A 24,777-nucleotide genomic window follows, 5' to 3' on the forward strand; every position below is an offset into this window, starting at 1 on the left:
GCCTTCTCTTATCCGTACAGAGTAAGCACAGCCCAGCATAGGGACGCCCACCTCTGCCTTCTCATATGCATACAGTGTAAGCACAGCCCAGCATAGGGACGCCCCCTGCTGTCTTCTCATATCCGTACAGTGTAAGCACAGCCCAGTATAGGGACTCCACCTGCTGCTTTCTCATATCCGTACAGTGTAAGCACAGCCCAGCATAGGGACGCCCACTACTGCCATCTCATATCCGTAAAGTGTAAGCACAGCCCAGCATAGGGACGCCCCCTGCTGCCTCCACATATCCGTACAGTGTAAGCACAGCCCAGCATAGGGACGCCCCCTGCTGCCTCATATCCGAACAGTGTAAGCACAGCCCAGCATAGCGACGTCCACTGCTACCTCCTCATATGTGTACAGGGTAATCACAGCCCAGCATAGGGACGCCCACTGCTGCCTCCTCATATCCGTAGCATGTAAGCACAGCCCAGCATAGGGACACCCACAGCTGCCTCTTCATATCCGTACAGTGTAATCACAGGCCAGCATAGGGACGCCCATTGCTGCCTCCTCATATACGTAGAGTGTAAGCACAGCCCAGCATAGGGACGCCCACTGCTGCCTTCTCATATTCGTACAGTGTAAGTACAGCCCAGCATACGGACGCCCACTGCTGCCTTCTCATATCCGTACAGAGTAAGCACAGCCCAGCATAGGGACTCCCCCTGCTGCCTCCTCAGATCCGTACAGTGTAAGCACAGCCCAGCATAGGGACTCCCCCTGCTGCCTCCTCATATCCATACAGTGTAAGCACAGCCCAGCATAGGGACGCCCACTGCTGCCTTCTCATATCCGTACAGTGTAAGCACAGCCCAGCATAGGGACGCCCACTGCTGCCTCATCATATCTGTACAGTGTAAGCACAGCCCAGCATAGGGACGCCAACTGCTGCCTCCTCATATCCGAACAGTGTAATCACAGCCCATCATAGGGACGCACACTGCTGCCTTCTCATATCCGTACAGTGTAAGCACAGCATAGGGACGCCCCCTGCTGCCTCCTCATATCCGTACAGTGTAAGCACAGCCCAGCATAGGGACGCCCACTGCTGCCTCCTCAAATCCGTAGAGTGTAAGCACAGGCCAGCATAGGGACGCCCACTGCTGCCTCCTCATATCCGTAGAGTGTAAGCACAGCCCAGCATAGGGACGCCCACTGCTGCCTTCTCATATCCGTACAGTGTAAGCACAGCCCAGCATAGGGAAGCCCACTGCTGCCTTCTCATATTCGTACAGTGTAAGTACAGCCCAGCATACGGACGCCCACTGCCGCCTTCTCATATCCGTACAGAGTAAGCACAGCCCAGCATAGGGACTCCCCCTGCTGCCTCCTCATCCGTACAGTGTAAGCACAGCCCAGCATAGGGACGCCCCCTGCTGCCTCCTCATATCCGTACAGTGTAAGCACAGCCCAGCATAGGGACGCCCACTGCTGCCTCCTCATATACGAAAAGTGTAAGCACAGCCCAGCATAGGGACGCCCCCTGCTGCCTCCTCATATCCGTACAGTGTAAGCACAGCCCAGCATAGGGACGCCCCCTGCTGCCTCCTCATATCCGTACAGTGTAAGCACAGCCCTGCAGAGGGACGCCCACTGCTGCCTCCTCATATTCGTACAGTGTAAGCACAGCCCAGCATAGGAATGCCCACTGCTGCCTCCTCATATCCGTACAGTGTAAGCACAGCCCAGCATAGGGACGCCCACTACTGCCTTCTCATATCCATACAGCATAAGTACAGCCCAGCATAGGGACGCCCACTGCTGCCTCCTCATATCCGTACAGTGTAAGCACAGCCCAGCATAGGGACTCCCCCTGCTACCTTCTCATATCCATACAGTGTAAGTACAGCCCAGCATAGGGACGCCCACTGCTGCCTCCTCATATCCGTACAGTGTAAGCACAGCCCAGCATACGGACTCCCCCTGCTACCTTCTTATATCCATACAGTGTAAGCTCAGCCTAGCATCGGAACACCCACTGCTACCCCCTCATATCCGTACAGTGTAAGCACAGCCCAGCATAGGGACGCCCACTGCTGCCTCCTCATAGCCGTACAGTGTAAGCACAGCCCAGCATAGGGACGCCCACTGCTACCTTCTCATATCCATACAGTGTAAGCACAGCCCAGCATAGGAACGCCCACTGCTGCCTCCTCATATCCGTACAGTGTAAGCACAGCCCAGCATAGGGACGCCCACTGCTGCCTTCTCATATCCGTACAGTGTAAGCACAGCCCAGCATAGGGACGCCCACTGCTGCCTTCTCATATCCGTACAGAGTAAGCACAGCCCAGCATAGGGACTCCTCCTGCTGCCTCCTCATCCGTACAGTGTAAGCACAGCCGAGGATAGGGATGCCCACTGCTGCCTTCTCATATCCGTACAGTGTAAGCACAGCCCAGCATAGGGAGCCCACTGCTGCCTTCTCATATACATACAGTATATGCACAGCCCAGCATAGGGACGCCCCCTGCTGCCTCCTCATATCCGTACAGTGTAAGCACAGCCCAGCATAGGGACGCCACTGCTGCCTCCTCATATCCGCACAGTGTAAGCACAGCCCAGCATAGGGACGCCACTGCTGCCTCCTCATATCTGTACAGTGTAAGCACAGCCTAGCATAAGGACACCCACTGCTGCCTCCTCATATCCACACAGTGTAAGCACAGCCCAGCATTGGGACGTCCACTGCTGCCTTCTCATATCCATACAGTGTAAGTACAGCCCAGCATAGGGACGCCCACTGCTGCCTCCTCATATCCGTATAGTGTAAGCACAGCCCAGCATAGGGACTCCCCCTGCTACCTTCTCATATCCATACAGTGTAAGTACAGCCCAGGATAGGGACGCCCACTGCTGCCTCCTCATATCCGTACAGTGTAAGCACAGCCCAGCATAGGGACGCCACTGCTGCCTCCTCATATCCGTATAGTGTAAGCACAGCCCAGCATAGGGACTCCCCCTGCTACCTTCTCATATCCATACAGTGTAAGTACAGCCCAGGATAGGGACGCCCACTGCTGCCTCCTCATATCCGCACAGTGTAAGCACAGCCCAGCATAGGGACGCCACTGCTGCCTCCTCATATCTGTACAGTGTAAGCACAGCCTAGCATAAGGACACCCACTGCTGCCTCCTCATATCCACACAGTGTAAGCACAGCCCAGCATTGGGACGTCCACTGCTGCCTTCTCATATCCATACAGTGTAAGTACAGCCCAGCATAGGGACGCCCACTGCTGCCTCCTCATATCCGTATAGTGTAAGCACAGCCCAGCATAGGGACTCCCCCTGCTACCTTCTCATATCCATACAGTGTAAGTACAGCCCAGGATAGGGACGCCCACTGCTGCTTCCTCATATCCGTACAGTGTAAGCACAGCCCAGCATAGGGACGTCCACTGCTGCCTTCTCATATCCGTATAGTGTAAGCACAGCCCAGCATAGGGACTCCCCCTGCTACCTTCTCATATCCATACAGTGTAAGCACAGCCCAGCATAGGGACACCCACTGCTACCCCCTCATATCCGTACAGTATAAGCTCAGCCCAGTATAGGGACACCCACTACTGCCTCATATCCGTACAGTGTAAGCACAGCCCAGCATAGGGACTCCCCCTGCTACCTTCTCATATCCATAAAGTGTAAGCACAGCCCAGCATAGGGACACCCACTGCTGCCTTCTCATATCCGTACAGTGTAAGCACAGCCCAGCATAGGGACGTCCACTGCTACCTTCTCATATCCGTACAGTGTAAGCACAGCCCAGCATAGGGTTGTCTGATCCTTGTGGACAACTTGGAAAGGCACTCCCATAACCTCCCTGCAAGCAAACACTAAAAATGTTTTTGTCCAGGTCAAGTTTGCCTCCCCTTTACCTGTGCTTGCGTCGACTATCGGCTCCTTTATGTACATGCAGGGATGCCGTGAGGGTAGAATCTGACGGGGGATGACCCAGCCATAGCCAATAAATATATATCTATATCAAAACCATTACACAGCAAAGGTTAAAATTCCAGAGAGATATTAGAATGTGAGGTCCAGGGCTGCCATGTTTTAGAGAAGCTCTAGGAGGATGTATACTGTATATGTGCCACACCTCGGCTATAATCTGCACTGTTGGGACATGTGGCGTCTGGGATGCTAATGGCAAAAGATAGTATTTGGGTTTGAGAAGTATATGTAAGCCTAAAATGGAGTTAGGGAGAGGTCTGATCTTGTTTCAAAAAGGGGACAAACTTTGGGCAGCTTCACCATGTATCCGTGTTCCGACCACTGTATCAGATCTACAGCATAAATTAGAAATCTCTGGGGGCTTTTTATTCGGTCTGGATGTAACATGACCTTTATAGAAAAGTTTATAAGCAGGAGAATAAGGATTGGGTCTGGTGTTTTGCATCACCCTAGCCTTAACCGAAACCTGGGTCTCCTTAACTTCAAAAAATACTTTTAACGTACACAACTCGCTCCCCGCATTATTTGGCACTCGACCTCAGGATCCCTGGTTTGGGTGGACATTATCATTATTGTTATTATTACTATTATTATCCTATATTTATATGGCACCACAGGGGTTCCGCAGCGCCTTACAAAGTACTGTACATAAACAATTGAGCAATAGAGAAAACAACGACTTACAGTACAAAACAATGCAGGACAAGGACATAGTTTATAAATATTGCTGCAATAGCGATCCTAACACTCAAAAAAGCAGCAGAGTGTCAGCAACCAAGTGTTAAGGAAGGAAATGCACATGAGGGAAGAGGGCACTGCCCGTGAAAGATTACATTCTAAAAGGGAGGGACAGAGAGACAGGGGTGACATAAATGGGGTAGACAGTAAGGAAGGAGCATGTAGCAGCTGGTTAGGATGAGAGCTGGAAGGCTTTGATGAAGTAGTGGGTCTTGAGAGCTTGTTTGAAGATTATTGGAGAGTCTGATAGGGAGAGAGTTCTCCAGAGGTAGGGAATAGCACGGTCGAAATCCTGGAGGTTGGAGGTAATCAGTTGGCATGAGAGGCGGCATTTGTTGAGCGAAGTGGGCGGGAAGGAGTGTCAAGGGAGATGAGATCAGATGTAAATGGGAGAGGAATGTGTGAGGGCTTTGTAGGCGAGTGTAAGAACCTTGAATTGGTTTCTGAAGGGGAAGTGGAGCCAGTGTAGGGCTTGTAGAAGAGGGGAGGCAGATGTAGAACGTCTGGAGAGGAAGATGAGCTGAACAGCTGCATTGAGGTCAGATTGGAGAAGAGAAAGGTGGGAGTCGGGGAGGACAGATCTGGAGATGACCAGCGAGTGTATGAGGGTCTTGGTTACCTCCAGGGTGAGAAAGGATCTGATCCTTGTAATATTTTTGAGATGGAAATGGCAGGACTGTGAGAGCTACTGGATATATTGTTTGAAGAAGACGGATGAGTCAAGGATAACTCCAAGACAGCGCATTTTGGGGCTAGAGGAGATGGTTGTGCCGTTAATAGATAATGAAATTGGGGGAAGTGAGGTTATGTGGGTGAGAAGATGATCAGCTCAGTCTTAGACATGTTAAGTGTAAGAAAGAGCTGGGACATCCCCGAAGAGACAGTTGGAGATGTGAGTGAGGAGATGTAGATATATAGATAGAGTATCATCCGCATAGAGATGATAATGGAGGTCAAAAGAGCTGATGAGTTCACCTAAAGAAGATGTATAGAGGGAGAATAGGAGAGGTCCGAGAACAGAACCTTGGGGGACACCTGTTAGTGGAAACGGGTGAGGGGGAGAGGAGACAGAGAAGGAACGGTCAGATAGATAGGAGGACAGCCAGGAGAGGGCAGTGTCATGTAGACCAAGGAGTGAAGGATCTGCCTGAGAGGGTGGTCCACATAGTCAGTTGTTCTCTCCCCATCCCTCTCCTTTACAGCTATCACACATCGGGGTCATAGCATTCCTTTTAAAATCAGACATTCATTTCTGTCTCAAAACATCACATGCACGTCTCCCTGTGATTATTGCTGCACCTGTTGTGCTCACCTGGACTGCTAGGCCAATGGCTAGAGACCACTCCCTATTTAAACTAACTCCTGTGATTACTCCCATTCTGAAAAAACTAAATTCTGACCCTAACACACTCTCAAATTACCATCCTATCTCCCAGCTCCCATGCCCCTCTAAGCTACTGGAGAGACTTGTCTACACTCGCCTCACACACTTTCTTAACACCCACAACTTATTGGACCCACTTCAGTCTGGCTTTCGGTCCCAGCACTCCACAGAGACGGCACTGACTAAGGAAGTAAATGATCTGGTCACTGCCAAGGCTAAAGGCCATTACTCACTCCTACTTTTTCTAGATCTCTCTGCTGCTTTTGACACTGTTGACCACTCTCTTCTCATACAAACACTACAATCCCTAGGTCTTAAGGACAAAGCTCTTTCTTGGTTCTCTTCCTACCTATCTGATCGCTCTTTTTCTGTTCGTTTTTCGGATTCTGCCTCCTCCTCGCTACCTCTATCAGTTGGAGTACCGCACGGCTCTGTCTTAGGTCCTTTGCTATTCTCAATCTATACCACTTCCCTTGGCAAACTAATCAGCTCTTTTGGATTTCAGTACCATCTGTAAGCGGATGATACTCAAATCTACCTATCCTCTCCAGATTTATCACCATCTGTATTGGTCCGTGTCACTGAATGTATTTCTGCATTTCATCTTGGATGTCATCTCGCCACCTGAAACTTAATATTTCTAAAACAGAATTAATTATATTTCTACCGCCCAATAACAGTTACCAACCTGATCTCTCTATCACTGTTGATAACTCAACAATCCACCCCGCCCCACAAGTTCGCTGCCTTGGTGTCAACCTTGACTGAACTGTCCTTTGTTCCCCACATTCAATCTGTCTCAAAATCATGTTACATACATCTAAAAAACATATCCAAAATTCAACCATATCTCACACAAGACACCGCAAAAACTCTAATCCATGCACTTATTATTTCCCGCATTGACTATTGCAATAGTCTCCTTACTGGTATTCCCAAAAATAGGCTATCACCATTACAATCCATTCTGAATGCAGCTGCGAGGCTTATCTTCATTGCCAAACGTTCATCGTCTGCTGCCCCGCTCTGTCAGTCCCTCCATTGGCTGCCGGTTTTCTACCATATTCAATACAAAATACTGTTACTTACACATAAGGCCATTAACCAAACCACACCAACATACATCTCTTCACTCATCTCAAAATATCTCCCAACCCGACCTCTTCTCTCATCCCCATGCATTACTTGCTGCTGTTCACGTTTACAGGACTTTCTTTGGGCTGCACCCACTCTATGGAATGCCTTACCACGCACAATAAGACCTCTAGTCTTCAATCCTTCAAGCGTTCCCTGAAAACTCACCTCTTCAGGCAAGTTTATCAGATTCCAGAACCGCCCACATAACCTTCATCGCTTCCATGTCTTATCACATCCCCTCTCACAGTCCACACATAACCTTACATATTGTCTTTCTCTCACATCCTCCTGATATTTGGCTGACATTCCTGTGTGACTGGATCGTGCAGCCAACCAAGAAACTCTGCATTCTGGCCGGACCAAATTGCAATATATAGCACCTATCCTTGTGTATCAATGCCTATTTCCCTATAGATTGTAAGCTTGCAAGCAGGGCCCTCTGACCTCTATGTCTGTCTGTTATTACCCTGTTTTGTTCTATAAATGTTTCCAATTGTAAAGCGCAACGGAATATGCTGCATTATAAGAAACTTTTAATAAAAATAAATAATAAATAAACTCCTGTGTGCAACCCTTTGCCTGAATCCACGCTAGCCTCCTGTATTTCATCTGCCGCTGTGTTCCGGTTCTGTCTGTGTTGCAGCTTCCACGCTGAGCATGGAACTGCTGCTCACCTGCTGCTGTCTTCACTTCACCAGCATTACAGCGTTCCCGCTTTTCACCATCTTGCAACCATCCACCGCTGTGCTCTGTTACCTGCTAGGCCTGCAGCTCCCATACTGCATATGAGTCAGCTTACCATTGCACTCCAGCCTGCAAGTACGTCACTTCTATTTACCTGTGATTTGTATTCATCTGTGGTCTTATTCCATCATACCGCTGGGACATTGCATGTTGTTATACTGTTCTACTCTGTGCTCAGCGGTTATTCAGGTATAGAGTGATACTATTCTGCTGAGTGGTGCTGGTTTCCCTGCTGTCATGCTTGGCGCTGGGGGAGTGGAAACTCTGGGTCCGGGTTGCGGGAGGAAACGAAGGCGAGGGGCCTGGATATATGTTCTCATCCACAGCTCTCGAGTGTTGACGAGACCTGGGCAATGGTGCGGAGTCTAACCCACAGGATGGTGTTCGCCAGTGACCCCTCCAATCGGGATTTGGGCTTAGGTGCACCCTGTGAGCAGGTCGCGGTCCTTTGACCAGGTACCCAAGCTCAGTGGGAATTGGAGACACAAATAACCGTGGCCCTAATAAGAGATGCCTAAGGTTTAAGGCACTGTGGAGTGATCCACAAACAACGTAAAGAAGTCTGGCAATACTGTAGCACATAGTTCACTAGTGACACGTTTAACACACAGGCAAATATGGTAATTCACTGTTGTATGAAGTTCACTAGAGGCTCGTTTAGCACACAGGCAGCTGGTAATTAACTGTTGCACCTGGTTCACTAGAGACTTGTTTAGCACACAGGCAGATGGTAATACACTGTTGCATGAAGTTCACTAGAGACACGTTTAGCACACTGGCAGATGGCAATTCACTGTTGCACAAGGTTCACTAGAGACACGTTTTAGCACTCGGCCAGATGGTAATTCACTGTTGCACAAGGTTCACTAGAGACACGTTTAGCACACAGGCAGATGGTAATACACTGTTGCAAGAAGTTCACTAGAGACACGTTTAGCACACAGGCAGATGGTAACTCACTGTCGCACAGGGATCACAGTAACGTCTTGGCACACAGGCAGAGATGGAACACACTATAGAGGAAATAGAACGCCAGGAACCTGGACCGGAACTCAACTAGGGACTAGGAGACAACCGTTGTTCAGGCAGTTTGCAGAAAGGTGGAAGCAGGCTATATACCCCACAGAACCCTTTGATAGGTGCACAGCGATCAGCTGACGCTCACCTATCTCAGGCCAGTAGTACAGTCACATGCGCCGACTGACATGGCGGCGCCCATGCCGGGAACCCCGAGTCCAGACACCGGACCGCCCGCAGTCCCCTACGCACGGGGAGAATGCTCAGCGTCCTCTCAGCCGCCGCGCCAGCTGCCCGACCGCCCGGGAGATCAAAGGAAGCCGGCGAGGAGGTAAGGCCGCGCTGATCCCCGGCAGAGCCCTGACAGTACCCCCCCCCTTTCAGGGTGGGCACCGAACACCCCATAGGCTTATTTGGAAATTTCCTATGGAAGTCTCGGACCAACTGTGGAACATGCACATCGGAAGCCTTGACCCAAGCCCTTTCTTCGGGACCATAGCCCCTCCAATCGATGAGGTATTGAAGAGTATTAAACTTAAGGCGTGAATCCAAGATCTTCTCCACTTCAAACTCAGTACCCTGTAAAGTCTGTACTTGAGGCAATTTGGGAGGAACAATTTGAAATCGATTGAGCACCAGAGGACGTAAAAGAGAAATATGGAATGTATTGCAGATTTTCATTTGTGGAGGAAGTTCCAACTTATACACTACTGGATTGATTATCTTAATGATGCGATAGGGGCCAATAAAGCGTGGAGCAAGTTTCATCGTGGGTACCTTCAAACGAATGTTCTTGGAAGATAGCCAAACCCTATCCCCAACTTTTAAAAAGGGAACAGCCAAACGTTTCCTATCGGCAAATCTCTTGTAATTCTTTGAGGATTGTACCAAGGAATGGTGAATCTTATTCCACAGGGTTGAAAATGACTCAATCTCCTTCACTGCTGCCGGAACTTCTACCGCTGGAAGATGTTCAAAGTCAGGGACTCGGGGATGTCTACCGAAGACAGTGAAGAAGGGTGTGGACTTGGATGACGAATGATACTTAAAATTGTGAGAAAATTCTGCCCATGGTAAAAGGTCCACCCGATTATCCTGAGAAGATGATACAAAAATCCTGATGAAGGTCTCAAGTTCTTGATTAACCCTTTCGGTTTGACCATTCGTCTGAGGGTGGTATGCTGAAGAAAATTTTAATTTAACTAGACATGTATTGCACAGGGCTCTCCAAAATTTGGCCACGAATTGGACCCCACGATCAAAGATTATCTCCTTAGGAAGACCGTGTAATCTGAAGATATCCCGGATGAATATTTTAGCCAATTGAGGAACCGATGGAAGACCAACCAGAGGAACAAAATGTGCCATTTTTGAGAAGCGATCCACGACCACCCATACCGTATTGTGTCCCTTGCATTGAGGTAGCTCGGAAATGAAGTCCATAGAGATATGAGTCCATGGGGCAACTGGAACCGGTAATGGGGGTAATGGACCCATCACCCTCCTGCAAGGTGTCTTATGCTGCGCACATTTAATACAGGACAGGACAAATTCTCTGACATCTCCCTTCATGGTGGGCCACCAGTAGGAACGTAGTAGGAATTGGTAAGTTTTAGTGATTCCTGTATGACCAGCAAATAACGAAGCGTGAGCCCATGTCAACAGTTTTTTACGTAAACTGGGGATAACAAAAATTTTTCACGGAGGCGGAGAGGATATCTGTGTAGGAGCGAAAACAATTGGATCATCCGCTTTTTTGTTTAAAATGCCTGGTCGAAATTGAAGCCTTAGATTGAACCTGGAAAAAAAAAGAGACCATCGGGCCTGCCTGGCATTCAATCTATGAGCAGTTTGTAGATAAGTTAGGTTCTTATGGTCTGTAATGACCGTAACTGGAAATCTAGCTCCTTCCAGAAGATAACGCCATTCCTCTAGTGCCAAGCGTATAGCTAATAGTTCCTGATCTCCAATAATATAATTTTTCTCTGCGGGAGAGAATTTCCGGGAGAAGAATCCGCAGGGGTGGATCTTCCCATCTTCAGCGATCTGAGACAATACGGCCCCAATTCCAACAGAGGATGCGTCCACTTCTACCGTAAATGGTTGATCCAGCTGAGGCTGGCGGAGAATTGGGGCTGTGGAAAATGCAATTTTTAATTTTTTAAAAGCTTGTATTGCTGGATCAGGCCAAGAGGATGGGCTGGCTCCCTTCCTTGTGAGAGAAGTGATAGGAGAGACCAATGTGGAGAAATGTGGAATGAACCTCCTATAATAATTTGCAAAACCCAAGAAACGTTGAGTAGCTTTCAACGAAGTAGGCTGAGGCCAATCGGCAATAGCTTTCAGTTTATCAGGGTCCATTTGAAGAATTTTTCCAGAGATTATATGCCCGAGGAAGGGTACCGAGGTCTGATTAAAGAGGCATTTTGACAACTTTCCAAAGAGATGATGATTTCGGAGACGAGACAACACTTCTAGTACATGCCGATGATGGTCTTGTAAGTTTGTAGAAAAAATTAAAATATCATCGAGATAAACTACCACAAATTTATAGAGAATGTCCCGAAAAATCTCGTTGACTTAGCCTTGAAATACAGCTGGCGCGTTACAGAGTCCAAAAGGCATTACCAGGTACTCGAAGTGTCCATCCCTAGTATTAAAAGCGGTTTTCCACTCATCCCCTGCCTTTATTCGAATTAAATTGTAGGCCCCACGTAAGTCTAGTTTGGTGAAAAACTGAGCTCCTTGGACCCGTGCGCAGTCCCCTACGCACGGGGAGAATGCTCAGCGTCCTCTCAGCCGCCGCGCCAGCTGCCCGACCGCCCGGGAGATCAAAGGAAGCCGGCGAGGAGGTAAGGCTGCGCTGATCCCCGGCAGAGCCCTGACACCTGCACTGTGTGCTGCTGTCTTGGGCTGGGTCAGAGAAGGGTGGTTCAATGTAAGGTATACAGTCTGTGCATTGCGGTATTCAGTCACTGTATTACTTTTCCTAACACTCAGTTATTGAGTTCCACACTGGTTCCAGTTCCAGGTCTTGCATCAGAGCTGTACCAGGGTTTCAACTATCTCAAGTTGTACTCTGGATACATAAGTCTTCCGATTTCTGGCCTACGTTCTGAGTTCCTTGTTAATATTAAAATGAACCTCTATATACCCCTGCTTATACCTTCTAATGTCCTGCCTATACCTTCTAATATGCAAAACAGGGGGAAGAGGTCCAAAGACCAGATCCAAGACTCTATATTGAGGCACTCTTATAGCTAATCAGCACAGTTAAAATATAACTTTTAATGAAAAATGATAAAATTGGACTTACATAACGAACGAACACATAACATTATAGAAAAAGAGAATGTGAGGGAGAGAGAATATTAATCCCTGTGAAGACGGCGAAATATAGACAGGACAATACAATACACATTCACATTAATGCATAATACTCAACAGTATTAATGCAACAAAAACAGTGTATAAAATACACCCAGGTCATTAAGGTGTACAAAAATTTGTAATAAGATATCAATATAATTTAAAGAGACACAATCATATCATAGGAGCAAGCTAAATCTGTGATGATAAGATCTCTAATGTATATATAATAAACATAATATCCTGTAAATGGATCAATAAATATCAAGATATACCGTATAGTACAGAAGGAAGAAAATACAGGGGTGTAAAGAGCCTGATCTATCACAGAGTTCTGCTGCTTGCCATTATGCTAAATAGCAGAGAATGGGAAGTGAGAGACTCAAACAGGGGTTAACAGGGGTTTGATATTGACTACATTTTTCTTGAGGTTACTGTGAAGTACGAGTCTCTCACTCCCCACCCTCTGCTCTTTGCAAGATGGGAAGCAGCAGAACTCATTAACGGAACGGGCTCTTTAAACCCCATACTTGTGTCTTTCTGTACTATATGGTATAGATACCACTGTAATCTAACATTTGTTTGTGGGTATTCGAGTTATTATACTTTAACTTTATATTTCTCTCACCTCCCGCCTGCAGCCCAGTAGCTTTTTCCTCCTGTCTTTCCACTGCTATTTTAGTATGAAAGACGGGGGTTTATAGTGAATGCCTGCTACAGGGTTGTGATCTTACTTAGATTTCATGGGGTCACTGTGACACACGGGTCTCTCACTTCCCATTCTCTGCTATTTATCATAATGGCAAGCAGCAGAACTCTGTGATAGATCAGGCTCTTTACACCCCTGTATTTTCTTCCTTCTGTACTATACGGTATATCTTGATATTTATTGATCCATTTACAGGATCTTATGTTTATTATATATACATTAGAGATCTTATCATCACAGATTTAGCTTGCTCCTATGATATGATTGTCTCTCTTTAAATTATATTGATATCTTATTACAAATTTTTGTACACCTTAATGACCTGGGTGTATTTTATACACTGTTTTTGTTGCATTAATACTGTTGAGTATTATGCATTAATGTGAATGTGTATTGTATTGTCCTGTCTATATTTTGCCGTCTTCACAGGGATTAATATTCTCTCTCCCTCACATTCTCTTTTTCTATAATGTTAAGTGTTCGTTCGTTATGTAAGTCCAATTTTATCATTTTTCATTAAAAGTTATATTTTAACTGTGCTGATTAGCTATAAGAGTGCTCCAATATAGAGTCTTGGATCTGGTCTTTGGACCTCTTCCCCCTGTTTTGCATTCTGTATCTCTTTACTTTGAGTAGCACCACCACAACTCCGATAGATATTTATATACATATGTTGATGGGAATACTGTGAAAATAGCTTCCCCCCTTAAATTTGAATTTGATATCATGGTGAGACCATTACCTGTGCAGTGAGTTTCCTTTCCCTTTTTCCCTCCTGTCATTTTATTCGACTATACCTTCTAATATCCTGCCTATAACTTCTAAGGATGACGCTAATTTGCGTGCGCAGTCATACCGTAAATAAAGACTTCGATGTGGAATCTGTGGTTCCAAAGCACAAGTGTTATTCAGGTAAAAGTTCAGACCGTTACACGCAATTGATCTAGACACAATTTAGGTGCAAAAGGAAATTATACAGACCCAAGTACAGTATACATACGCAGCGCTTCCGGACCCGGAGATAGGCATCAGCAAGAGACCCCTAGTCATGCAGCATTCAGCACGAAGACTGAGAACCAGCGTTCGAGCACACATATTTATACCCCCCCAGAATAAACAGGACAATAGGGAAGTTTGTTGCTGATGTCATTGGTTCCCAGGGGAGAAGCATCTGTTACAGCACATTTAACAGGCTGGTTCAAATAGACTCTCCCTGCCTCTAACAGCTGGGGATCTTTCTCTTCACGCCCCCTGCAACATCCTAACAGTTGTTCCTGAAATATACATTTTGTTGCTTGTAGGTTCTGTGATCCATAACTCAAGTTTGCATGATGCGACCTCCCCACCGATAACACCGGAATACTGTAAAAAGAATACGCATCAGTACAACTCCAAACACGACTTGTTTAGCATGTATAATACCTTAGTTATCAAATATCTTTATTTCTCAGCATTTAAACTAACTGAACCAACTTAAATCATACACTTTAAAGCTTATTGAACCTTATGTGTGAATATGTAATGTGTGGGTATTGAGGGTTTGATATAAGGACGCTAGTTAACTTGGGGGAGATGCGTGCGCATAAAGCTAATAAAACAGCGGTTTCATACAAAGTCCTATGCATTCGCTAATATGCGACCAGTTAACAGTGCAATTGTGTGTAATGTGCGGTGTTTATGCATGAGATCCATCTATGATATAGACACACACATATATGTATATATATATATTTATATCTATATATATATATATATATATATATACATTCAAACACACATCATTCCTCACAGTTTCAGACTGCAATGCAAATGTGACTTCCAGCTGTGAGACTAAAACTAAAACCTGTTTGGGGTCAGACAAATCCAATTGTGTAGATCAATGCCTGGATTATATTACAATTGCCAAAAGGGATTCCCAATTTGTATGTAGAACACTCACAGTTTCTGGTGCATTGTCTATTCTATTTAGATTATCAAAAACATTGCCATCTGTTCTTAGCTCGTGAGTTGTAACTTAAAGTGATGCTGGTCGCAAAATGGCGTCTTGCAGATTCTTGTTTATAAAATGGAGTCTAGCTGCCATTCGCAAGATGGCGTTGTCGCGATTACATTTTAAACTGAACTTGTCTCAGCCAATTATCCAGCTTTGACATCCTATCTACCAGTACTATGTTATTCTCGGTTCTGGGGTCACTCTAGTCTTTGCCAGACTAGAGCATATCCCTGGTCTGCTTGGCTTCCTGAGGTCACTAGGCGAGGGAGTGTCCAGTAGACTAGGTAGTCACCTCGGTTCCAGTGTAACATCCTTGCATATCACATGTCCCTACACTGGCATTAGTAGCTAGCCTCCTGTTTTTACTCATGAGCCGGAGTTGGAACAAACCATCTCGTCTCACATGCACGTCAGCTAAGCCCAGGGGTCCCGAGCCAGATCTACAAAATAACCAGACCGTGACAACAGCCCTCTGGTCCCTGCGCTCCAATTGTCCCCCTAAAGCTTGTTCCCACCCGGTGATAGGTTTGTCCCTTACACTGTGGCACAGATGTAATAACCTATACTCCATAGCTACAACTCCTTCCCCTCCAATACCACTCTGGGATCAACCCTGATTTTCTGCCTGGACTCTCCCCATCTGCCTTCTCCTGGTGTAGGGCAGGCATTAGATTTTCCCCACGTTCCATCAGCTTCAGGAGCGCCTCCTTCTGCCAACCTCTGGCTTTAATCAATACATTTCTTTCACAAGTACCCCCATAGACTTTCCTTTAAAACGCTCATCCTCTTCTAATAACATTGATGTGCTGCTCATCTGCCCCGGGGGCTAATCTCATTCTTAAATAACATTGCCTTGCCCTGTGACGCTCCTCAGAGATATACTCACAAATTGAAGTGTGAGGCGGACTTGGGTAGACCCCTGACTGTAGATGATTGGTCTGGCACTTCTAGTTCCTCTATTTGCATCTCTATTAAGGAAAATGTTAATAAATTATTATATAGATGGAACCCGATCCCGACCTGTCCTGTTCTACAGATATCTATTATGATATCCAATGCCTACTCCACGTGAAAAGTCTAGAACCAGCTTGCGAGGTCTTCTGCCAATAACAACCGCCCGTTGTTCCCTTAGAACTGGGATACGTTCACCGGTACTTAAACGGCCGCCTGGACTTACAGCTCGAGGTAGTAGCAATTCACATGGAGTAGCAAAAGGATTCAATGGTAAGAGCAACAGTAGGAATGGAGACAAAATCGTGGATAGTAGATATGAGTATAGATCCAGAACAGGAGGTGGTACACTATCGATGCGGCAAGAAGCTGGTTCAAGATTCTGTTGGTAGTAAATGTGGTATGGTGATAAGAGTAGAAAAAACGGCTTGAGGCCCGTACTGAAGAGTTTAATAATTGATTCGGCTTTAAGAGCCGTTGTTGTAGCTTGGATCCCGTGCTGAGGAGATGAAAAAAATTTGAGTTGGCTTTGAGAGCGTCCAAAGTCCTGATAGACAGTACGTAAGTTTGAGTACAAGTTTGTGTACAAATTAGCGTCCAAAGTCCTGACGGACAATACGTAGGTTTGAATACAAGTTTGTGTATAAATTAGCATCCAAAGTCCTGACAGACAAAACATAGGTTTGAGTACAAGTTTGCGTACAAATTAGCGTCCACTGACCTGCCGAGAATGCTGATTCGGCTTGGAGGGCCGTCACTGCCAGTGCAGCTAGGAAGCCTTAGGTGGGATAAGGAACCCGGAGCACAGAACGGGAGTTGATGGTGCGGCTATTCAGCCGTAGGAGAGGCCACAAGAGCTAGAGGCAGCTGGGAGACAAAACCGAGAAGACGGAGATCCTTCCAGCAGATTCAACAGGATACTGCTTGTGCCGCTGAACCAAGAGAACCCACAGGAATGCTATAGTCGGCGAGGCGGCAAAGGTCCGTCGTGTACAAATAGGAGGATCATCCAATCAGATTGTGCTATGGCCAGTACGGGACCTCCTGAGGCTTGCCGAGCGTCTAGCACCTGAGGAGTCCGGAACAACCGCGTCATGCACAGGTAACTTTCCGGAGGGAGACAAGTCGTGACTGCGACTTGTAACTATATCATTTGTTTGGAGGTTAGTTTCCTCCTGGAGCCCAATATTCCTTTTCTTCCTATGCATTTTCTATTCCCCCTACCGTTCCCTGATTTGTTGCACCATCAAAACAAGCTTACTAGACACGTCCTAACTACTGCTACCTGTCTTATTTCTGCTAACTAGAAATCTCTGAGCCCCCTTCCACAGCCCACCCACCATGGCTTCCCTCATCCAAAAGATATGGTTCTTTAATGAGATGAGAGGATGATCAGCTCCCTGAAGGGCTGCTTCAACACAATCATATCCCAGCTCTCCCCTTTTAGTGTATCTCCTGACCCCTCTCGGGGTTAATGGTCATTTTCTATCCTCATATCTTTCTCCACTATGTTGAGATATCTGAAGTTTCCCTCTTCTTTGCCTGTCCTCTCATTTACATGTTATTGCAAAACCTGGCGCCCGCTGTTTGTCTCCTTGCTCAGGATTTGACTTGCACTTGTCTTTCTACTTCTTTACTTGTCCCCTGCATGGGATTATTGCTGATGATGGCTTGTCTTCTTATCTGTTATTGTCTGATGTCTTAATAAGCTTTCAAATAAAAACTTCAGAAAAGTTTATAAGCATTTCTCCTTTATACACACATAGATGTAGCTAGACACTACGTTGGTAGGCATATCCTCCCAATGCGGCTCTGCGTATTAGAATGCAGCCACTGTAGCAGAACCCTGGTTATGAACATGTTCTCTTCATAGGTTGCACCTATTCCTGTATATTGTGTAGATAAATATCTCTTTCAAATTGTATGGCAGATGGCTGGGAGGTAATTGACTGGCTAGTGTTTACTTATAGCCACTAGGCCCTCAATGTGCACGTTGTCAATATTGGTGGTGTTCTGGCTTGGAACACTGGGTCTCATTCAGACCCGCTCGCGAGCGCTGTACGCTCGCAAGCGGGTCGATGGTGCCCAAGTGCGCATGCGAACGACGGAGGCTGCTCCGTCGTGCGCATGCGCGAGACCTGGCGAGCGACGGGGAAGCCGTCGCTCGGGGTCTCGCACCAAAGGGGGCGTGCTGTCGATGGTGAGTGACAGCACGCCCCCTTTGGTGGGCGTGCCGGGGGCATGGCTGCCCAGACGGAGGCGTTCCCATGGATACGCCTACCGTCTGAGGCCGGCCCCACTGACATCACTGGTGATGTCAGTGGGAGTGCTTGTGGCTCTGATAGAGCCAAAAGCACTCCGGGCTTGCGGCAGACGAGACTCTACCACAAGGGTCTAGTCGCAAGCCCGATGGTCACGATGGTCTTGACCATCGCGACCATCTTTTTGGCCGCTCGCATAAGCTGTGGGTGGTCACCCACAGATATGCAAGCGGCCAGGAGGCCGCTCCAAATTTAGCTGGGACGGCCCTGATTCAGAGCGAGTGCTCTTGTCAGAGCGTCCGGCTCTGAATCAGGCCCACTGATCAAAAGACTGGGGTCTGTTTATTACACCACAGGGGGTCAGGCTTACAGGCCAAGGAGAGACATCCAGGCCAGCAAGGTGTTGAAACTTCTTAGCCAGCTGTAAAAATTGTCCAGATCTGTTGACGCAAGCCTGGTCTCCAAACTTCAAACAGGATGGAGTGAGCAATTAAATAACCCCTGCTCATGTGACCAGGAGGCCCTATGTTACAGTCACCTAAACCGTTAGTTCCCAAACTTTCTGAGTTCGAGGCACCCTTAGAAACTCCATAATTTTTTCAAGGCATCCCTAAGCCAAAATAATTACGTCAATATTTTTTTTAAAAAGAGAAAAACTTTGCTACCCATTGCCCCCTCTGTCTCTCTCTCCCATTGCCCCCTCTGTCTCTCTCCCATTGCCCCCTCCATCTCTCTCTTCCATTGCCCCCTCCATGTCTCTCACATTGCCCCCTCCATGTCTCCCATGGGAAGACACCCAAAGGACTTGAACAAAGGAGGGTCCCTACCCTGAACCTTGGGCACCCGATCCCAACTGGCATTAAGCAGAGATACCAGACTGAAGTGGTAAAGAAATTGAGTAACAAGGGATTGTGAGAAGGACACTAGGACAGGATACAGGAAGGGCACCAGATCTCTTACCCTCAAGCTGTGGCGCTTCTGCCTCCTCTGATATCCAGACAGCCTGGGATGCAATGCACCTCACCGGGCTGCACTCAGAGCAATTGCAATTCAGCTATTGGTCCACTGCTACTCTCCCCCTCCCCTCCAGTGCTGTTGCCGTCGGAGCAACTGGAAATCTTCTGTTCCGGAGGCATTTCTCTCCCAGTGCCCTGTGTCTCCAGGGGTCCTCACTGGGCAGATGCTGGTTGGGGCTGTCATATACACTGCCGGGGATGTCCGGCGGTAGGCGGGCTTCTCCACAAGACAGGGTCCGGTCATCGTTGGCAGGTCTCCGGGATTCCCCCACTCTGGCGGTCAGCTAATCTTCCAGGGTTTCCTCCGAGGTCCTCCTCTTGGGCAGGCAGCTCTCCAGTTCCCTGTCCAGCGGCCACGTGTTAAGCGACAGTGGGTCTTGACTCCTCAGCGGGTCCTAAGGGGGGCTCTTCTCCCTGCAGCAGGCACACATCTTTGTATTTTAGGCTACGGGTAACGGCACTCAGTGGTCCATCACAGCACCCTTCTTTCCGGCGGTGGGTCCCTCGTTGATCTGATTGTACTCCAGTCTCCCTTCTTCACAGCGGGGTAGCAGCAGCCTCTTGCTCCTCTGGGCACCTGCTTCCCCCTTCCACCTGTGCAAAAAAAATATATATACTGGCCAGCCTCTTTAGGCAACCAGCGGTCCCCCAGTGACAGCACTGTGACACCCCAGGGAGCCGCGGCGCACAGTTTTGGAACCACTGACCTAAACAATTAATTCTGATCTGGGAAGGGTTAAAACTATCCCAAGGGGGGGGGAGTGACCAAGAGTGGCCTGCAAAGGGGCATAAAAATGTGCGTTTGAAATGAAACACTGTGCATTACTCGTGAGGAGCCGAAGACACACCCCAGGATGCGACCATATCTTTAGGAAGAGACTTCACTTCCGCCATCATTTGGCCCTGTCCAGGTGATCCGAACTGTGTTTCTCCCTTTTTGTTATTTTATTTCTTGAAATTGTGAGTAACCAGTTACTCACAATTTCAAGACCAGTTTTTTTTTTGTAACATAAGCTTTGAAGATAATCTTAGAATTAAATATTTAAAATTCTAGTTCTGGTTCTGTGTTTTAGAGACCCAAGGCCTCGTGTGGTGGGGCAAGGCCATAAATTGCCACCCCCCACCAAAAAAAAAAATATATAACAAAGAGGATGAAAAGGGTGAGTGGTTTTGTGACACAGTAATGACCCCTATAACACTATGCCACAGTAATGCCCCTTATGGCAGTGACTGTGTTTGAGTAACCACACGTGCTGAGGTAACCAGTAAAGTCACTGGCAGCAATTCTCAGAGTGGCAAATCTGGAGGGTCGGCCCGTAGGACTGTGATAGCCACTGTCACTGACACACCCAAGACACTTCCATAATATGCCCACATGACAGATTTGTTTTGCATGCACTTCAAGCCACCTCCCAGTTACCACCCAGGAACGTCCATGGTTTTTTATCACCAATTCTGATATAATTGATCCCATACGCAATAGTGCATTGGTAGGTACACTCAGGGCAACGCATGCGCCATAGGGGATTTCTAAATGTTTTGTGCATACGCAGTAACAAATAAACACTCAACTACGAGATCATGGGCATTACGTGCACCTCTGAATCAGGCCGACTGAGCGAGTCTGGCAGCCACATAATATAATTTGGGACACCCAGACCACCTTTCAGTGTAGACCATACATGCCTACTCTCCCAGAAGTCGCGGGAGGCTCACTATTTTACGGGTAACCCCCCGCACCCCCGGAAGAGTAGGTATGTCTCCAATCCATGGATTCTCAAGAAAGACACAACGTAAGACTTAAACCTTAAATCTGAAATCTTGCATTTGCTCTGTGCCGCTTGTCCATATATGCTGGTTAAATGGACAGTGGGTACAACGGCAGTTTGAAGGCCACTAACTATGTTTATTTTAATGTCCCTGTGCAGGTAGGGAAAAAGTTTCAAGTGGAATCTTTGCCACAGATTATTTAACAGTCAATTGTTTTGGAAAGCACTACTAGTAGTCTTCCTGGTCCCCTTCTGGGATGAAAACCCACTCCCAGTAGCAGCAGGCATGGCGCTCAAGGATTCTTCTAGGGCAAGGACTGATGTGAATGAGTAAAATATTTTTTGTGAATGACTCCCCTCCCTCATAAACTTATTCGGAATCAAAAAATGAAATAACATTTACTACCAATCAACCCTTCCTATCCCTGCCTCCAAATCCCTCAGGCCTCTCTTGAATAATAAAAAAATTTGTTTCCTGATGTGCCATGTTTGAAGTTGAACTGCCACGTGTTTGTGCCACCCACTGCTGCCGCTTAGCTTAGTCAGCCAGCTAGCTTGATGCAAATTTTAGGCCTAAACTGGATGAAAACAATATTGTGAGGTGGTCAAAATTGACTGGAAACGAGTGGAAATTAATGTTATAGAGGTTATAAAAAAACAAAAACAGGCCCAAATTATGTGATTTTAGCTGTTTTTATGATTTTTTCAGAAAAAATACAGATCCAAAACCAAAAAAACTAAATACGGAAAGGCGGTTTTGGCAAAACCAATCCAGATCCAAAACCAAAACACGGGGGTCGGTGCACATCTCTAATATTATCTAGTTAGTGGATACCTGCCTTTACCCTGTTCCCAACTCTGAATGAAGCCCAGAGTACACTGACAGGTGCCCACAGGGCCAGACTCCTCCTCCTCCTCCTCCACACTGAGTGACTGAGTGAAGCCGCCGCAGGAGTAGTAAGATGGCCGCCGCTACGGAAGCCGGGGGGGGGGGAGCCAAGCTGTGGAGAACGCGTGACGCTACGCCGCTGTTTCTGGCCGAGCCCTCTGTACCAGAAGCGTCCATGCAGCAGCTGCAGCAGCGGCCCCGCCCAGTGCGCATGCGCAGTCCTCTCACACGCAGGAGCTGTAATACCGGCGGCGACGGCGGCGAGGGCCCGATACCGGCCAGAGAGAGCGGAACACGGACACCACCGGGCCATCCACGGGACAGCGAGCAGGTGAGAGGCAGCCGGCGAGGACGACAGGGACCGGGGCCACAGAGGCGACAACAGCGTCAGGCCCGGGGGCACAGTACACCCCCTTCGTCAGGCCCGGGGCCACAGGGGCGACCACAGCGGCAGGCCCGGGGCCCAGTACACCCTCTGCATCAGCCCAGGGGCCCAAATATACCCTCTGCGTCAGGCCCGGGGCCACAGAGGCGACTACAGCGGCAGGCCCGGGGCCCAGTACACCCTCTGCGTCCGGCAAGGGGGCCCCAAATACACCCCCTGCGTCCGGCAAGGGGGCCCCAAATACACCCCCTGCGTCCGGCAAGGGGGCCCCAAATACACCCTCTGCATCCGGCCAGGGGGCCCCAAATACACCCCCTGCGTCCGGCCTGGGGTCCCCAAATACACCCCCTGCGTCCGGCCTGGGGTCCCCAAAAACACCCCGTGCGTCCGGCCTGGGGTCCCCAAAAACACCCTGTGCGTCCGGCCTGGGGTCCCCAAAAACACCCTGTGCGTCCGGCCTGGGGTCCCCAAAAACACCCTGTGCGTCCGGCCTGGGGTCCCCAAAAACACCCTGTGCGTCCGGCCTGGGGTCCCCAAAAACACCCTGTGCGTCCGGCCTGGGGTCCCCCAAAACACCCTGTGCGTCCGGCCTGGGGTCCCCCAAAACACCCTGTGCGTCCGGCCTGGGGTCCCCCAAAACACCCTGTGCGTCCGGCCTGGGGTCCCCAAAAACACCCTGTGCGTCCGGCCTGGGGTCCCCAAAAACACCCTGTGCGTCCGGCCTGGGGTCCCCAAAAACACCCTGTGCGTCCGGCCTGGGGTCCCCAAAAACACCCTGTGCGTCCGGCCTGGGGTCCCCAAAAACACCCTGTGCGTCCGGCCTGGGGTCCCCAAAAACACCCTGTGCGTCCGGCCTGGGGTCCCCAAAAACACCCTGTGCGTCCGGCCTGGGGTCCCCAAAAACACCCTGTGCGTCCGGCCTGGGGTCCCCAAAAACACCCTGTGCGTCAGGCCAGCGGGCCCAAAATATACCCTCTGTGTCAGGCCAGTGGGCCCCAGTACGCCCTGTGTACACAAAATTAACCTGTCTACATATAGGTGATAACTTGTGTACATGTAACATCATTATGGCCAGGTTATAGTACTGTAAGCTGTGTGTGTATATATTTATTTTTGTCATAGGACACTATGGGGCAATTCAATTAAATGCGATATTGAATAGCGTTGGGAATGAGTCCCCATCGCTCCCTGCACTTAAGTCGGGAGATGCAGGTTACGGCGCCTTAAACCCAGAGTTTAGTCGTGGTAACCTGTATTTGCTGACTTTAGCGCCCGGTGCGATGCTGTCAGTCATGGGCTAAGCCCAAAACCAGCATCACGGCGCTAGTTCAGTCGGATTTCTGCTCACACCTTAGGAGGGGAGAAATCTTCTAGTCACGGGTTAACAGCGCAGCCAATTGAATAGCTCCGGGAATTCATCCCCAGCGCTATTCAACATCGCATTTTATTGAGTTCCCCCCAACGGGGGGAAATAGGTTATTTTTGCGCCTGCAACTCTGACTGATAGGCTCCCGATGGAGCAATTAAATTGTTGCTCCATTCAGGCGCTTGGCATTTGTGCTTGCACCCTCCTGAGGTGGCAAGCAGAAATATACGCTAAGTCCTGGTTTTGGTGCCCTAACTAGGACTTGAAACAGGTTTAACCATTTTATGCGCCTAAACTTGATCTAATTGCGCAACAAGCACGATTAATTAATGGGCCCCCAAAATCAATTGCAACAATGGGTGCCCATCGACTACAAGATCTCTGATATCTGCTGCTGAATGCCAGTTATTCCTCCTGGGGGTGCTTACTTTTTGCAGGTATCCCCAAACAACGTCAGTTTTTGGGGGATTTCCTGCAAAATGTGTTTAATAAATAAGCCCCTATAGTTGATACCTGTCTGCTGATTGATTAATGTCCTTGTTAGTCCGTTTGCTAAATATGGGGTAATGTAGCCCTTACTATAATAATATTGAGGCACCCGAGAGAGATCATTTATAGAGGTTATTGATTTTGTAGGTGATTTATAGGGAGGAATTCAATTGTTTCCAGCCCCCATCGCGCCCGACGGAGCTATTCAATTGTTGCTCCTGTCGGGCGCGATCAGCTGTCAGCGCTACATTTCAGCTCGCAGCCCCAGGGGGGTGAGAGCTGAAATGTGCGAAAAGTGACCTGTTTGGGCGCCCAAACATCACTTTTCGCGGTCGCACCCAGCACTTTGGTCGAGGGTAGCTGCTTTACGCGGCTTAACCCGACCACTTTGGGCGCGATCAGCGCGAAAAATGGCATTGATTGAATAGCGGCCCGCAATCTCCTGTCACTTTAGACGGGAGATCCGGACCGCGTAAACAATTGAATTCCACCAATAATATCCTTATAACTTACATCTCACCAGCTTACAATAACACCTGACAGCTCATATGTTGTATATAATTA

General features: G+C 48.2%; 1 protein-coding gene across 1 annotated transcript in view; it reads left to right on the forward strand.

Moving 5' to 3' along the window:
• Window positions 1-22,168: 22,168 nt before the first annotated feature.
• Window positions 22,169-24,777, forward strand: part of KPNA1 (karyopherin subunit alpha 1) — a 69,813-nt gene continuing 67,204 nt past the window's right edge. Inside the window, exon 1 of the mRNA XM_088450758.1 lies at window positions 22,169-22,304. The gene's annotated coding sequence lies outside the window, so the exon portion shown is untranslated. The remainder of the gene's footprint in view (window positions 22,305-24,777) is intronic.

The sequence above is a fragment of the Taudactylus pleione genome, unplaced genomic scaffold (assembly GCF_031769625.1).
Source record: "Taudactylus pleione unplaced genomic scaffold, aTauple2 ptg000523l, whole genome shotgun sequence".
Classification (NCBI taxonomy): domain Eukaryota; kingdom Metazoa; phylum Chordata; class Amphibia; order Anura; family Myobatrachidae; genus Taudactylus; species Taudactylus pleione.